Genomic DNA, 17,275 nt, shown 5'->3' on the forward strand with positions numbered 1-17,275 from the left:
TGAAACTGGTATGTTGCAGCCTCAAAACGAACCAGTCATGTGGACTCTGAAGTTTACAAAAATGAAATATTTTTAAGGAACTGACTCATCCAGAGCATTATCGAGGATGAGGACACTATAAATGAGAACACAAATTGGAAGCTATGCATTAAAGCTATGGTTCATTCTTTTTTTTAATGTTTATTTATTTTGAGAGAGAGAGAGAGAGAGAGCGCAAGCGGGGAAGGGGCAGAGAGAGGGAGAGAGAGAATCCCAAGCAGGCTATGTGCTGTCAGCACAGAGCCCAACCCAGGGCTCAATCCCATGAACCGTGAGATCGTGACCTGAGCTGAAATCAAGAGTCAGACGCTCAACCAGCTGAGACTCTCAGGTGCCCAAAGTTATGATTCCTTCTTGAAAGGGTCTAACTAATAACTAGTATGGACTCTGAAGTCATTGAGGCAGAAGGGGCATAAAAAACCACCAGTGCCTTGCTGTCCCCTGGCCTCTATCTCTGAGAACAAGTCCTCCGGGAGGCAAGAAGTCTTACATGCTAGAGATATTCTAGCTCCTAAATTGAGTGTTGGTCTTATTATTCTTGTTTTAATTTTACACACTGATTAGATATTGTGTTTTGCATCTAAGATTTATCTCATAATGAAATTTTATGTTAACAAATAGGGGCTCCTGGGTGGCTCAGTCAGTTAAGCATCTGACCCTTGGTTTCAGCTCAGGTTATGACCTCACAGTTCGTGGGATCGAGCCCCAAGCTGGGCTCCACGATGAGCATGGAGACTGCTAAAGATTCTTTCTCTCTAAAAAAAGAGAAACAGGTAGAAGAAGTCCACATAAGGCCTGGGTCTTGGGCCAGTCTCGAGGAGGGAAAGTACAAGTGGCCAGAGGAAAACCAACTCCGGAGACCCGGCCGCTGTCAGACTCTCCAGGAGGGCTTGTTGAAACACACGAGCCCTGGCGTTGCTAAACCAGCGGGTCTTGGTGGGCCTGCGAATCTGCATTTCCAGCAAGCCCCCAGGGGCTGCTGCCTCTGCTCTGGGGCCCCCCGCGGGGACGCGTGCGTGGCAACGTCTGGGTCACCCGGGCAGGTGGCTTCTACGTGCAAACGCAGCGTATTTTTGTGAACGACAAAATTCACTCACTTCATTTTCCTTTCCCTCCGATGTCTTCCCTTTAATTTCATTTTTGTTCTGACTTTGAGTTTTACACGACCCAGTTAACAGGCTCAGATCCCTGGGAAATCCAACAATTACAGGATTTTCCTTTTCTTCCAAGGTACTGGAGATGTTGTGTTTGGACCGCAATAAAAAATATATGAGGGGCACCTGGGTGGCTCAGTCGGTTGAGTGTCCGCCTTCGGCTCAGGTCATGATCTCACGGTCCGTGAGTTTGAGCCCCGCATCGGGGCTCTGTGCTGACAGCTTGGAGCCTGGAGCCTGCTTTGGATTCTGTGTCTCCCTCTCTCTCTCTGCCCCTCCCTCCCTCCCTCACTCTCTCTCTCTCTCAAAAACAAATAAACATTAAAAATTTTTAAATGAAGAAATACATGAAATCTACCAAAATTGAACATTCTGTGAACCTCTTCCGTGGATTCAGCTCTGTACTGAACCAGTAACACAGAGTCGGGAATAAGCCTAGTTATGACAAGTGAAATCAGTGTTTATTTCCCTGCACGTGGATATTCGGTGCCACGATCCAGGTTTTCAGCGTCCCTACTCCTACCGACCACTCGTCATTTCTTAGTGTCTTTAATCCTGGATCCAGGAAACGCGCTCTTATTTTCTGCTTTCTTGCTACCTGTTCTTCTTTTTTTTTTTTTTTTTTTCCTTTTATTTGCTAGCTTAAGAGGTACTGATGAGAAAGGCCCACATTTCGGGATAACCCTTCCCAGCCACGGCCCCGCGGCAGAGCTCTCTGTCCCTGGGAGCGGCGGGCTTCTCTCTCCGGCCTCCCTCCGCTGCTCACCGCCCTCGAGCGGGAGGGACCCGCGGCTCCAAATCAACTGCGGGCAATACGAGCCGCGGGCCGCCCCGTGGCCGTCGCCGGAACTGCAGCGGAGGCGGGTTACAGGACCCAACACCCCCGTGTGGACGGCTGGGTTCCGAGGCGGCTTGCCTCCAGCCGCCGGAGGACGTCACTTAAACATCTCTCTTTCAACAGTTGGATGGCCGTTTTTTGTTTTTGTTTTTGTTTTTGGTGTATTTGTTTTTTGAGAGAGAAAGAGAGCAAGGGAGGGGCAGAGAGAGGGAGAGAGAGAAGCTCAAGCAGCCTCTGCTCTGTCGGCACAGAGTCCAACTCGGGGCTCGAACCCACGAACCGTGAGATCATGACCTGAGCTGGAATCGAGTCACTTAACCGACTGAGCCCCCCAGGCGCCCCAGAAGTGCCTTCTTCAGAAGAGTAGGCATGTTTTGTTCTCGTATAGAAGGAATACCCGATTTCTTTATTTTCTTTTTTTACGCACTTGCATTTTCCGTGGGTTATTGTGGGTGTGCCAGAGGCAAGGCGATGTGCCCCGAAATTCTGTGTCCCCTAGCCATCCCATGAACCCGTGTGAGGAGGGCAGACCCGTCATTGCTGCCCCATCAGGCCACCCCTCCCTCTCATCCCCCCCATGGTTCTCCACCGTATCTACAATAAAACCCAGACTCGTCACCCAGCCCGGTGTCCCTGGAGACCTAGGTCCTGTGGCTCCCATGCTCCGCCCTCTTCTCCCCTGGCTGTCCCCTTTCTGGGCAGCGGTAAACTCCACAGCTGCTCCTCAGTGGGCCTTTTCTGGGGACCTGCTCTGAACCAACACCCACCCACCCATCCATCGGTCCCACCACCGGCCTGGTTTTCTGCTGACACCTACCTCTACCTGGAATCACCCTGTCTCCGTCTTTGCCGTCCGACCGCCCAGTAGAACAGAAGCTGAAAACTCCATGGAAATAAGGCCCGTGTTTTTCTTGCTCACAACATTGCCCCCATGGCAGGCCCCTGGTGTGAATCATCGGAAGGCTACAGGCGTCCACAGACGAGAGAATCGTGAGCCCAGCATCCACCAGCCCCCCAACCCAGTGTAGGGTGACCTACTCGCCCAGCTCGCCCGGGGCTGGCCCTTATTCTAGCACCTAATGTCGCCATCCTGGGAGACCCATCAGCTTGGTTACATAGTTGTCTGGAATGATGGTGAAAATAAATGATGCTCAAATATATATGTATTAGCTTCCTCTGGAGAACAGAAGTAAACTTGCAGATGATCCCTAACACTCAAAAGGAAAGGTAGTTGAATTAGCAGAATCAACCTATCTTAGCCTGTCTGTCCGTATCCGACTTGCCCCTTAAAATACACACGCAACACCGTGTGAAAAAACAGGATCACACTGCATTTCACAGGTAGTGCTTTTTAATTTTAAATGTCATCGCAGAAATAAAGTGTTACAAACACCGCATGCGTGACTCATTGCTGGCAGGGCTTGCAACTTCCCACTGGAAGTCATTTTGATTCCTAAAATAAGTTTATTCATGGGCTTCTTTTTACATTACATCTTCCTGGGATAAGAACTCAAAATATTGAGTTTTTCGTGTTTTATTTTGAAAAGAAGTATTCTCCAGCATTTCTGTTTCTCCTTGACGTCGGAGGGGAGAGTAGTTACTGTCAGGGAAGGTCTCCGCCAGCGTCCGCAGCCCAGCAGCCGCAGGGGAAGGGATTCGATGGCCGCTGCTTACATTTATAGGTGTATAAATGCACACTCACTGTGTGGCACCAAATGACTCACTGATGGCACCAAACACTTCAGAAGATCAATCTCACATCTCTGTTTAGTGGATACAATGCGAGCACTCTGAGACTACCCACGGGGTGCCATGAGGCTTGTGACTCCTCTTGTGTTGCTCAAAGCCTGTGAGAGGCCAGCAAAGCTTCCAGACAGTTGTTTGAATCCTCCCATGGGGGGCGGCCTGGGCGGGCCCCAGGAACCTCCGTGCCCCGGGGGCGAGCCTCAGAGCGTGACTAATTCCCCCCAAAGACGTCTTTCTGGGCAAACCGCCATCCTGACCTCACCGTGCCGAGGAGGAGGCCCTCCGACCTTCTTCTCTATGGAAAAACGCCCCCCGGGGTCCCGAGGACAAAGAGTTAAGCGCACACACACCGGGTGCCTCCCTGGCCCGGTCTCCTGGAAGCAGAGAGCAGCCCGTCTGCCCGGAGACATCGCACACGAAACCCACACGCCAGTCCTCTCCGCGGGACTGCCTTTCCAGTGCCCGGGCGGAGGCAGACCTCACGTGAGTCTGTCCTTGAGCCTGGTTTTCGCTGGCAGACAGATGACGGGCCGCTTGGCAGGTGCGAGGTCTCTCTTGCACGAGGTCCCCCCCAGCCAACCAGAGACTTGAAGCGTGGCGCTCGGAGACCCTCGCCAACACTTTCCGCTTCGACCGTGTCCTGGTACGTGGTTTTAGAAGCAAAGCTTCACCGGACGCTCGGAAGGAGCAAGCCGTGAAAGCCTAAGTGAGTTAGCAATAACTGATTTATACACGTAATGACGGCACCGAATGAGGCCACATACGATGGAATGTTCTCTCGAGCAGTGGGTGTGAAAACTCAAACGTTCATGCAGACAAAAGCGCCAGCCAACTGCAAATACATTTTACAACATGTGTAATTGAAAATACTTGATAATGATTACAAACAGGAGTTAAGGTATTGTCATTATGGATAGTTTGCGTTTGCCTTTTTCCTGGCCACCAGTCATCTCGGACGATCTCTGAATGCTACAGCTGCCTGAAAAGCACAGACGGCGTTAACCGTACAACAATGGACATTACCTGGGGCGGAAATCGGTCCTGGGCCGAAATCCAAGGCCGCCCACCTGCCCACACGCCCCCTCGGACGACTGATCTCCCGCCGGCGCTGCCTGCAAAACGGGTGTTGCTCCGGGGGAGACTGGCCGTCCTCCACACGTGCACCCCATCCCCCAGGCTGCTCGCTACAACACCGCAGGGAGGCTCTGGCAATACTCCACCTTTCTGGAAGGTTCTGGAAGTGCAAATCCCAAATCCCAAGCAACTAAAGGTATCAGGACAGTGACAATAAATCACACGAAATTCTTGCACTTAACCTCGTGAGAGTTTCTCCCACCGTCCTCAGAGCACGCGGACTCTTCTTGCTTGGTTTTCTGCGACTCTTACTGCTCACGAGCATAGATGGGGACAGAGGCGACCACTTAAATGACAAATGACTCTGCCCGTGATCAAGCAAGCCAGGAACAGGAGCGACTCAGCACCCACAACACACCAGGCAAGGTGCTGGCCCTGGGGGAGACAAAAATGAGTCAGACCCTCGCTCCACATCGTACACAGTCTGTATGTTTAGACTAACATACAAATGACTAACTTTAAGGTAATGAAAACACCGTGCCAGCTGTGGTTGTTTGGTACAGGTGTCGAAGTCCACGTGAGCAAAAATGGCACTTGCCGCGTTGGTATTGGGTGATGCACGAAACTATTGGTCAATCGAGGCGATCAGGCGTCACGAGGCACAGAAACCACAGCAACCCAAAGGTCTCCGTGACCAGATTCCTACACCGTCACCTAAGGTTGCTGTCATTCCAACTACCTCCTGTGTCTGGGTGTCTCCGTTCAAGATTCACTTTCCAGCAAGAAAAGATGTGTCGGTTCTAACTTGTGCCATCGAGGCCTGTGGTTGGGGGACAGAGTCCCAGGAACCGCACGGAGTCAGGGCGGAAGTGCGCCTTCCAGCACGCGCACAGAACTGTCTTTCCGCTGCGTGTCCAAGGGGCCTCGACGAACACCTTGTGAGTACCGCAAGCTCGCTCACCGGCCGGGCGCTCACCAGCCGACGCCTGGCGGGTGCGTCCAGAGCCAGACCTGGGCCAGCCCGGGCCACACGCGGGATTGGTTGTGGCACACAGGACACACGGCTGGGGCAAATGGGCTGCGTGGTGTGAGCCCCGGAGAGCAGAAACAGATTCTGGTGATTATCCGTCCACCCCCAGTGAGGGGCTGGGGTCAGCATCCACTGGGCGCTTACATTCTCTGTCCTGTGTCTCTTCCCACCAGTGACGTAGTCCCAGGTCCCTGCTCAAGGCTGGCTGGCTTCAGAACAGTGACCACGGACAGGACCCGTGTGAAGGACGCGCATAGACAGGGCGGGTCCCCACTGCACTCTCGGCTTCCACCTTTCCCCCTTCCTGTCACCGTGCGCCCCACCTCCCTGTCCAGTAGCAGGTATCAGGATTGTCCCAAAGGCCCCAGAGCGCATGAACCTAGCAACAGCCCCCCCCCCCCCCCCCCCCGTTCTGGTTAAACTAGAAACAGCTGCACTCGCCAGAGCTCCAAGGACGTGCGCCCCACATCCCCGTCCTGTGAGAGCGCCCAGCCCTCTCCGGTCAGGGTCACTGGGTGCCTGCCAGCCCGACACAGGGCTGCCTGGTGCTCCCAGGGCCCGGCGGGCCCTGCTCCGTGCCGGCCGCTGTCCTCCTACCACATGTACACACCACGTGTACACCCCCACGCTACACATAGACATGATACACACCACACACACAAACCCCACACGCACACCCCAGGTGGGTTACATGTGAGTCCCGGCTGGGGGCGGGACAGGTGGAGCAGGAGGAACGTGCTGTCTCTACAGCAGGGGCAGCTTCCAGGAGCCAGAGAAGCATGGGGGAAGGGCGCGGGAGAGCGCCTGGGGACTTGGGGTCCCCGAGCCCTCTGACCGGGCCCTCGTGGGCCCCCCCCCATGTCAAGTCCCGCAAAATCCATGTCTGAAGGTGGGCTTTCCAGAGGTGTCAGGGCCACGGCCGCAAGGAGCAACCTTCGCTTTATGTCCTGCCTGGCGGGGGCCCTCAGGTGCACAGAGCTCTTTTCCCCTGTTCAATCAGCCCCTCCCGAGGAACCCTGAGGTGGGGACGTCCCACCTCCAGGTGGGGGGCTCCAGCTCCTCTGGGGGACCTGCAGCCGTGGCCCCTCACCCTGTGCACCCGCGGCTTTCCCAGCACCCTGGGATCTTGGCCCACCCCACCCTCCACCCCCGAAGACAGGCACTTCCCGCACCCCCAGGCTCCTGGGGTCCCGCAGGCCTGCAGTCACGCCCAGGGAAAGCCTTTTTTTTTTTAAAAAAAAAAAAAAAAAAAAAAAGAAGTAAGTCATTGAGGGTGTTTGGAGGCTGGATCCCAGAAAGGAGATTGCCCCGAGTGGCTCACAGGTCAGAGAGCAGGAGGGGTCAGCCAGGGGTTTCTGGGAAGGACACCCAGCCTGCTCTGGGGTCATCAGACCACTGGGCTTCAGGCTTTCAGTCCCTCATGGGGTGTGTAGGAGAGAGGACAGCGTGCTCAGAACCAGTGACGGCGGGGCACATTCCCCACGTCTGCACGTCCCCGTGGGTGGGTACAGGTTGTGGACCCATGACAAGTACTGGACACGCTTGCGGTCAGTGCTGGCTCTCCCAGCCTGGGCCAGGGCCCCAGCGCTTCCCGGAGCCCCCCGGGCACCCACCAAAGTGCGGGCAACCCAGCCTGGGGCTCTGGTGGTCCGAGGGGTCCACCCGGACACAGCAAAGAGGGCTTCCTCATTTCTGATGAGATTTAAGGCATCCTGAGGAGCCTGCCTTCAAGCACAAAACCAGAGGAGACGCACCAGAACTTTTCGGTTCCCACTGACATTGGGACTAGGGCCTGCCCACCAGGACCTCTCCTGGTGCTTCCGTGTTAAATCCCCCCACTCTACGCCAGCGTTAACGGAGGAATTTCTAGTGGCACATACAGAAACTTCTATTAAAAATTTTTTTTCAATATTTATTATTATTGAGACACAGAGAGAGACAGAGCATGAGCAGGGGAGGGGCAGAGAGAGAGGGAGACACAGAATCCGAAGCGGGCTCCGGGCTCCGGGCTCCGAGCTGTCAGCCCAGAGCCCGACACGGGGCTCGAACCCACAAACCGCGAGATCATGACCTGATGCTGAAATGGGGCACTCAACCAACTGAGCTACCCAGGCACCCCAGCAACTTTTATTTTATAAAGCCACGCTTAAGTTTATAAATCGTACTGAGTTTTTTTAAATGTCTTACTTCCAAATGATTTCAAATTTATGGGAAAAGTCGCCATAATGATTCAGAGAACCCTCTCACAACCTTCATCGCTGATTGACCAATATTTTACATCCTGCGCCATTCACTTTATCGTTTTCTCCCTGCCTCTTTCTTTCTCTGTACACTCATAGGCACGTGTAGAGGAACGGCCTCGTCCGAGGACATACTGTGTGTGTGTGTGTGTGTGTGTGTGTGTGTGCACGTAGCGATTTTTAATATGTGATGACTCAGCGCCTGTGAGAACCACGGACACATACACGCTGTTCCTTCACTCTTCACACCCAAGTTGGTACTCGGTAAGAATGCGGATGCTCTCACCCAGCCGCGGTGCACTTAGCAAATTCAGGAAATTTCACACTGACATTTCATCCAGTCCACCGTCCCCTGGATGTCTCAAAAAATGTCTTCGGTGTCCTTTATAAATGTCGTCTTCCGGATGCTTCGGATTCTGTGTAACTGCATTTAGTTAGGTCCCCGTGGCCTCCTTCAATGGGGAGTTGTCTCAGCCTTTGTCTTTCCTGTTAATAGACTACCCTTCTTCTCCGATGTTGCCTCGCTGTGAGATTGACGTTACACATTCGCGGCTTAAGTGGTGGTATGGCTTCTCAGGGTCACATCTGAAGGCACAGGACTGTCGCCTGCCCCACAGGGGCCACGTGAATTTTGATCACTCGGTTAAGGTGTCGTCCGGTTTTCCTCTTTACGATTTTTCCCTTTTGTGATCCATTAACCTATCTGTCCGGGAAATTGTCATACATCCTACCGAACTATCAGAAGAAGGTGAAGACACTCTCTGCAAGTGATTAGGCATACAAAAACTACTTCCCGAAATATTTAACAGGATCAGGACTGGGGACATCATGGCACTCCACGGTTATATGAGGTTATATGACAGAGGTCCGTCGCTCGTGGCCCCAGGATTAAGTCTTGTGTTTTTGAGGCTGTATGCTGATCCAGAATTTTCATCCTGTTTGGCAGATTCCCTCCCTTTCCTTGAGAATCTCCAGACATGCAGACACTTCCTCCATGGAATCTTCTTCAGGTAGGCCTCTCTCTCCTCCAGTGAAATTGATGTACTCCCTCTCTCCCCCTAAAAATCTGAGCCTCTGTCCATGGTGTGGTGCATTTTAGCGGTGAGCCCGTAGCAAAATGATTAATTGGAGTCAGTTCCTCAAGCTTCCAGCATCTGCGTTCTCCTAAAACTTTACTTTTCACCAAATAAACCTCTGAATGTTAGGCCTCTGGGTGAAATTTGTCCCCTTCAGGGGAAGGATTGTGTGACGTGTGGTGGAGGCAGCCGGGCCTCTGCACCCCTCCAGGGGGCACTGCCCACCTGGACCTAAGGATTCCCCGTGGCTGCCCGGGCTGCACCCGCCAGTCCAGAGAGTTCCAAACAGATGTGTACGGATCACTTAAAGGGAAGTACATCTCTCAGATCAGTTCAGTTCTGATTTTATATCCAATCCCCGCGTTTTTATCATAATGTCACTTATAATAACGGAATAAGGTTTATCTCTTTTAAACAATTAAAAACAATAAAAAAATATTAATTAGACACAAGCTAACTTTCAGTTTAAATACAAACTAAATTGGGGGTGCCTGGGCAGCTCAGTCAGTTAGGTGACTTCGACTTAGGTCATGATTTCGCAGTCCGCGGGTTTGAGCCCCGGGTGGGGCTCTGTGCTGACAGCTCAGAGCCTGGAGCCTGCTTCGGATTCTGTGTCTCCCTCTTTCTCTGCCCCTCCCCTGCTAATGCTCTCTCTCTCTCTCTCTCTCTCTCTCTCTCTCTCAAAAATAAATACACATTAAAAAATTTAAATACAAACTAAATTGGCTTAAATTTAATGTGATGGGCAATGTTGCTTTGCTGAAACCAGTCATTGACCATCAACACACATATAGTAGAGTAGTAAGGGTGGGCTCTTTGGAGGCTGGCATGACTTACCATCACCTTTGGGCTTATTGATTGTTCAAATTGTGATATTGTGATTTACAATAAAAAAAAAAAAAAAATACATGCTTGGTCTAACCTAGTCCCAGCACAGAGCTCCAAAAATTCTGGGAATTTCCGAAGCGCAGAGAATGGAGAAGGTGTCTCTTGTTATGTTAATGAGGCACTTTTTGGAATGCCCCTGGGTCACCCGAGGGCGGGGGCTGGTTGCCCGGAGGACCAACCACGTGATTGGAGAGTTGGAACCTTCAGTCCCACCCCCTGACCTCTGGGTCAATGATTTAATCCTTAGGGCCTGAGTAAGGAAGCCTCCGTAAACCCACGAGAACTGGGTGTGGAGGGCTTCAGGGGTGGTGAACGTTTGGAGGTTTGGAGGGAGCCGTGCGCCCAGAGAGGGCGGGGAAGCTGGGCGTCCTTCCCCGTCGCTGGCTCTCCTTCTGGCTGTTCCTGACTTCTGTCCTTCTACGATAAACTGGTGACCTGGTAAGTAACCTGTTTCCCTGAGCTCTGGGAGCCGCTCTAGCAAACAGATGGAACCCTAGGAGGGGTTGTGGGAACCTGGGATCTGTAGCCCACCGGCCAGGAGCGCGGGTGACCGCGTGGCTTGTGATTTTCATCCTGAGCTGGAGGAGGCTGCTGGAGCCTCTATCCCGTAGCCGGTTGGTCAGAAGCACAGGGGGACAACCCGGTGAAGTGAGGGTGGGAGGGGTGGGGGCAGTGGTCTCTTGGGATCTGATTCTGTGCCGTCGCTGGGTGGATGGTGTCGGACCCGAGTTGGGCTATAGGACAGACACCCAGCTGGCGTCTGAGAACGACTCGGTGGTGGGCGGGCACCCCTCCCTGCACGCTGGGACCGGTGACCAGGAACAAAGACAAATCTCTTTTTACTTTCTCGGACAACTGCAGACCTGCCCGTGGTCCACCTGTTGTTTTCATTAGTCTCGGTCTGTGTTTGGTTCTCATCGGCCATACAATTAATAGGGACAAAAAGCTGCAGTGGAGAAGTCCTACTGGTGACGCAGAATTAATTTGTTCATGGACCCACCCCAAATGGAAGCGGTCTGGCAGGGAGCCCGGGGAACCGCAGAACGACCGATGGGCGCTCTTTCCTAGCATCTTCTGTTCACATCTTAGAACACCTTTTATAAGAAAGATTACGTAGCCGGATAAGTAATTAATAAAAATCTTTTTCGCCTATGAAAAACTAACAGAAAATGTTACAACAACAGTAACAATTTGATCAGGTAGCCAGACCTTCAGTTGGGGGGGGGGGGACGTGTGTGGACCCGATGGGTGGAGAACTGAACTGCTCACACTTCTCAGGTGGTGGAACTGTGTTACCGCTGGCCCGTGGGAATCCCTGTTATTGTGGTCCCCATCACCCACCCTCTCTGCTCCCACTTCATTCTTCCCTGTAGGTACCCACGAGCACGTGTTCTAGATCGAACCTGGGGATATGAATATAAATCACGTTTGTAAAATACGTAATGTTACTTTCCATGTATTTTCAGTATGGAAAAAAATTATGGTTTTCATTTACAAAAGTGATTTCGAGTTGTACCTTTAATTCTATTTTTTTTTAACTTTTTTTTTGCTTAACTCTTTCTGGATCTAATCATGTTGGCATGTAGAGAGACAGGTAGATACAGAGATCTATACAGGTGTGAACCTTATGAATCCGGGTGAGCTGTGCTCTGGAATGTCGAACCTACAGTGGGTTTGCTGTGTCATACGGAATACACAGCCCGAATTTCACTAAATACTGCCAGGCTGCTTCCAGAAGGGACGTATCAGCTTATACTCCACCAATGGACCAGGAGTGTTCCCACACCCTAACATCCTTACTAACACTTGGGCTTTATGATTTTTGCCCATACGATGGGTTTAAGGAGGCAGCCGTGGTTTTTCTAAGTTGTATTTCTCTGATTATAGAGGAGTGTGGTCATATCTTGATATATTTTTGGCCAACTTTCTGTTGAATTTCTGTTTTTTTTTTATTGTTCTATTGACGTTCTTAGTAGAATCTTGATATGAGTTTCATGTTGGAATTGTATTGCAAATATCTTGTGCAAACACCTGATGAAGTTGATGTCAATGTATTTTGTCTCCCGTCTGATATTGTCCAATCTAGGTGTCCCTACTGAACAGAATTATTCACTCTTCTTGTAGTCAAAACCATCAACTGCTTGCTTATGGTTACTGTTGCATAAATATTCTGCCTCTTGTGACCCCAAGGTCATAGAGACCTCCTCCAACATTTTTATCTTTAGCCTCATAGTTTACTTTTTTTTTTTTTCACATTTTCTCCACACAGTGAAACAGTTTTGTCAACTGTATGCTTTCCCTGCTGCTGTATGGCACTATGTTTCCACTCCCACTGTACGTGGATCTATTTCCACATTCCTTAATCTGCTCCACTGTTTTGTTTTTCCCAGATTCCCCATCATTTCCAAAATTGATTTAGCTATTTGTGGATCTTTATTCCTCCATATAAATTTTATTTGTTTATTTATTTTGAGAGAGAGAGAGAGTGCAAGCAAGCAGGGGAGTGGCAGGGGGAAGGAGAATCTTCAGCAGGCTCCACACTCAGCCTGGAGCCCCCTGTGGGGACTGATCCCGGGACCCCAGGATTATGACTTGAGCCGAAATCAAGAGTTGGATACACAACTGGCTGAGCCACCCAGGCGCCCCCTCCTCCATATGAATTTTAGAAAACATTTTGCAGCTTCCCCAAAACCTCTGGAATTTTTATTGGGATGGCAATGAGTGTACAAATTTACTCGGGGAGTGCTAACGTCTCGCAGTGTTACGTTGGCAATAACCGTAATTGTGGTACTTTCCATCGGTATAGGTCTTCTGCTGTCTTCATAACGATCTTGTGCTTTCGTTGCTAGGTTGTCTTAGATATTTGGTAGCAGCGTTTTCAAATTTTCACGTCATGGCACCCCTAGGAAATGATCCACAAGTGGTGATCCAGGCATCCTTGTACTATTTCCAATCTTCAAGGGGACGTGTCCAAAGTGTCTCCTTTCAATATGTGTTTGTTGTAGGATTTTGGTATGTAGCTTCCATCACGTAGGGAAGTCTTCTGTGCTGATAATTTGTTTTATAAATCAGGGCTCAACTTCATCAGATGATTTTTCTGCGTGTATTAACAGGGTGCTTTCTTTCCTTTTGTCCACTGTGTGTGAATTACATTCATAGGTTGGCTCACTGCCAGTAAACTCAGAGCTGTTTTGTTTTTGAGCCAAATGTGAGCCAATGCAACCGGGCTTGGACAACTAAAAGCACCTCATGGATTTCATTGCACCTGTGATGCTGTATGTAATTTCGTTTTCTCTAATCAGATTGACTCGTGTGAGACTTGAATCTAAAACAAAGATAAAAGGGGAGACTGTCAGGTGACCGCCGCTGCCTAGTAAACTACCTCCTCCCCCAAATTAGTGACTGACAACGATGATTGATTTTTTCCCCAGGATTCCCCGGGGTGGGGGTTGGGCAGTTCCGTCCTCATTTTTCTTGTCTCACTCGGAGGCTGCATTCAGCGCCTAAGGCACAGGTTTGGTGGCTGGTGCCAGTGGACGGCTGGGCCACTTAGTTCCCTCCTGACCTGTTCACACGATGAAGCGCATCCCAGGGCAGCATTCCAAGAGGGAGAGGGCAAAATCTGCCATCCTTCATAAGAACTAGCCTGAGAAGTCCCATGATGTCCCTTCCACCATGTTTTGCTCGGCAAAGCAAGTCACAAGACCAGACCAAGGGTGGAGAAGAGGACTCCACCTGTTGATGGGGGTCTAAAGAGAAAGTCATACTGTGAACCAAGGGCATGCATCCTGAGATGGGAGGTAGTTGGGTCCGTAAGTTAAGCTTTCCGACGTGGTACTGAAGCATCTAATTTTGCTACGGCAGTTGGTGGCAAGAAGAAAGCGATTGGAGCGGACCGTTCTAGTGACGGGTTCTCAGTCTCTGCCACCTTCTGAAATTTTTCAACAGCTGCAAGGAAGTGTGTCCTCACTTCCCTCCCGTCCTCCCTCTTCCGGGCACGCTGGTTGCTGAGTTGTTAATAAGCGTTGTTTCAAATCCTCAGTCAGTTCCGATATATAGTGAACTTTGTCCAGAATTTGTTTCTAGTCCTTCATTCAACACTCTGTAAACAGCAACCCATTTTCTTCCTGAATGCAGTGCCGATTTTGAGACTGGCGTTGTGCATCCTTCGTTGCTTTGTAGGAGCGGTCTGGTTTCTCTCTGGAAGCTCCTAGAACTTTATTTTGTCTTTGGTGTTCCTGAATGCACTATAGTTTCTCTGTGGTTATATTTTCTTAAAATTTTCTTAATGTTTATTTATTTCGGAGACAGAGAGAGACAGAGCATGAGTGGGGAAGGGGCAGAGAGAGAGGAGGGACACAGACTCGGAAGCAGGTTCCAGGCTCTGAGCTGTCAGCACAGAGCCTGACGCGGGGCTTGCACTCCCCAACAGCAAGATCATGACCTGAGCCGAAGCCAGACGCTCAACCGACTGAGCCACCCAGGCGCCCCTTTGTGGTCATATTTTCTTATCGACACTGTTCTGCAATCTACAAGCCCTTCCAGCCTGAAGTCTTTTATCTTCTTTAAAACTGGGGGGTTGACATTATTTGTACTGGAATTTGCTGCTCTCTGTTTATTTTTTCTCCCCCTTTGGGACTCCTCATGGCAATTACCTCATATCTATCATCTGTCATATCTATCATATCTATCATTTGTCTTTTCCTGATGTTTCCCTGGACTGCTACCCAACCCGATCTTCTAGCTCGCTGATTTGTTCTTTAGTGTCCACGGCGCTTTCAGTTTGTTGCATTTTTTTTTTTATTTGACTCATCCTTAAGGCTGCGGTTACTAATACCTTTTCATCTCTTTTACCATATGTACCACTTATATTCATAATTCTAAAAAAGTCAGTCATAGGTACAAAAAAAGAAAGGTTGAAGTCTGATTAAATACAGTGTTTATGAGTAAAATTTAGCCAACTGGAGTGAAATAGCACGTCCCCAGAATGGTGAAGGCTATCCGTGACTGCGGGTGCGGGGAACATCACCCTGGGCTGCCTGGCTCGTCCCCAAGGCAGCTGGTCTACTTTGTACCATGGTGTCGCAGTTTCTATGAGCTACTGCCACAGTCTTCATGATCACAGTTTCTTCATAGATCACGATCTCTGTCAGAGTTGAGGACAGAAAAACTCTCTAAAGGCCTGAAAGACAAGGGAAGTCATTTTAGGTTTCTAAGTCAGCATGACTGTACATAAACTTTGTTTAAACCAAATGACTGGTCCAGGGCTCCTCAAGCGTGCATTGTCCATCCGCTTTGTGTGAATGACTAGCCTGAGGAACATCTTGTCCTTAAGAAATTGATCAGGGCGCCTGGGTGGCTCAGTCGGTTAAGGGGCCGACTTGGGTTCAGGTCATGATCTCATGGTTTGTGAGTTCGAGCCCAGTATCGGGCTCTGTGCCGACAGCTCAGAGCCTGGAGCCTGCTTCGGATTCTGTGTCTCCCTCTCTCTCTGCCCTTCCCCTGCTTGTGCTCTTTCTCTCTCTCAGAAATAAATAAACATTTAAAAAGAAATTTTTTTAAATAAAAAATAAAAGAAATTGATCAATGCGGGGCACCTGGGTGGCTCAGTTGGTTAGGTGTCCAACTCTTTTTTTTTTGAAAGAGAGAGAGACAGAGTGCAACCAGGGGAGGGGCAGAGAGAGAGGGAGACACAGAATCTGAAGCAGGCTCCGGGCTTCGAGCTGTCAGCACAGAGCCCGACATGTGTCGTGAACTCATGAATGGTGAGATCATGACCTGAGCTGAAGTTGGACTTGATTTAAGCTCAGGTCATGATCCCAAGGTCGTAGGATTGAGCCTTCTTTAGGGAGCCTACTTGGCTTTCTCTCCTTCTGCCCCTCCCCTGCACACTCCCTCTCCCTCTCTACAAAAACAACCCCCCCAAAACAAACAGTGCTCTTACTCCCTACTTTCCATGACGTTAAATAAAATTCATGATTCCTGCCTACGCATTAATCTATAGTCTTTTTTTGAACCTTGCAAGAATGTACTTCTGACATATTGATTTGTGGATCTTTATGCAAAAAAGCATATAGCCATGTAAAAACTGTTCCTTCACCAGGGCAGTGTCCTCCCTGTGAAGATCACATTTCCCAGACAGATGTCCTAATCTGGGCTCAAATAAGTGTTTTCTTCTTTTATTAGAGTGCTTTTTGGTCAGTTTGCATCAACAGAGTCCAGTGAAGTGTCTTTGCTATTCTTGGCCCCTTTCTCATCCAAGGAACTTATTCTCTGAATGTGGTGTTTTTATTGCAATTAGACTGACATTATGATCAGTTTGGAGAGAATTTGTGTTTTAACCACATTATGGCTTCCCAAGCATGAACACGCTGTATCTCTCCAGTCACGTGTCTTTTTCTCTCTTAAAGGTTCACAATTTTGCTTATCAGGACTTTGTGTTTTATGTTGTTTTTTTTTCCCCCTTAGGCTTATCCCCAGTTTGTGACATTTGATGCTAATGTAATCATATTTCTTTTTGCATGTCTTCTAGTTATTTGCTCTGGTAGGTAGGAATACAATTGACTTATGCATTGATCTTACATCCAGATATAAAGATAAGTGTATCAGTTGCAAAGTTTTAGATCTTCCTTTCCAATTACTGTAACTTCAATTTCTCCTTTATCGTGCTGGCTCTGACTTCCAGCACATTGCTCGATATAATTGGAGATAATGGGAAATTTTAAAGAGAATACTTCTGATATTTCTTCGTAAGAATTCTGTTAAATGTTTTTTATAGCGGTCTCTGTGAGGTTAACAAAGCTTCCTCCTACTTTGATCACTAAGAGAGGTATCACCAGTGAGTGGTGAGTTTACTAAGTTTATATTCTAAAAGCATGATGAATTTGTCAATTTTTTTTTTTCTGCATGTTGGAGAGGAGCATCTTTTTTCTCCTTTGTGCTGCTAATTTTCTAACATTTCTAATATTACTCTACCTTTACATTTGTAGGATGGCAGGCTGTCTTTAAAAATGCAGTTGGGTGCAGTTGACCAGCATTTTACTTAGGGTGTTAACATGTATCTGTTTGTGTGAGAGGGGCATTACTTTCCTTTCTCATATTGTCCACGTTTGGTTTTTCAATCAACATTTTCTTGCCTGATAGAACAGACTCTTCTGCAAAGTCGTGTGGGTCCAGTGTTTTCTTTAGAA

This window comes from Felis catus, chromosome D4 (genome assembly GCF_018350175.1).
Source record: "Felis catus isolate Fca126 chromosome D4, F.catus_Fca126_mat1.0, whole genome shotgun sequence".
Lineage (NCBI taxonomy): Eukaryota > Metazoa > Chordata > Mammalia > Carnivora > Felidae > Felis > Felis catus.